This window comes from Cyprinodon variegatus, unplaced genomic scaffold (assembly GCF_000732505.1).
Source record: "Cyprinodon variegatus isolate N-32 unplaced genomic scaffold, C_variegatus-1.0 Scaffold354, whole genome shotgun sequence".
Taxonomy (NCBI): Eukaryota; Metazoa; Chordata; class Actinopteri; order Cyprinodontiformes; family Cyprinodontidae; genus Cyprinodon; species Cyprinodon variegatus.
The window spans coordinates 229326-229829 of record NW_015150807.1 but is presented as its reverse complement, the minus strand read 5'-3'; positions in this window follow the sequence as shown (position 1 = coordinate 229829).

Here is a 504-nt window from a genome sequence, read left to right as displayed (position 1 = left end):
TATTGCGCTTGTTTGAGTATAACCTTCTCAAAAGAAAATCACTGATCTAACAGAATCTGCTCTTGATTAGAGTATTGGTCTCAAAATAAGATCAGGAAGATTTTTTGGCTAGAGCCTGGTTAGATACCCAGTTTTGGGGGTGTGGAACTGGACTAATTATTCAGCTTTACAATTTACTTAAAGAATTTAAAAATTTCAGTCACCTTCCAGCTTCAGCCTATTAAGATACAACATCAATTTTCATCTGTTAGAACAGGTGTCTGCAACTATGGCAACTATGATTTATAATATCCATCCATCCATTTTCGTCACGTTTATATCAAGCGGGGTCGCGAGGGGTGCCTATCTCCAGCTGTGTACGGGCGAGAGGCAGGGTACACCCTGGACAGGTCGCCAGTTCATCGCAGGGCAACACAGAGACAAACAGGACAAACAACAATTCATACACACACTCACACCTAAGGAGAATTTAGAAGGTCAATTAACCTACTAGTCGTGTTTTTG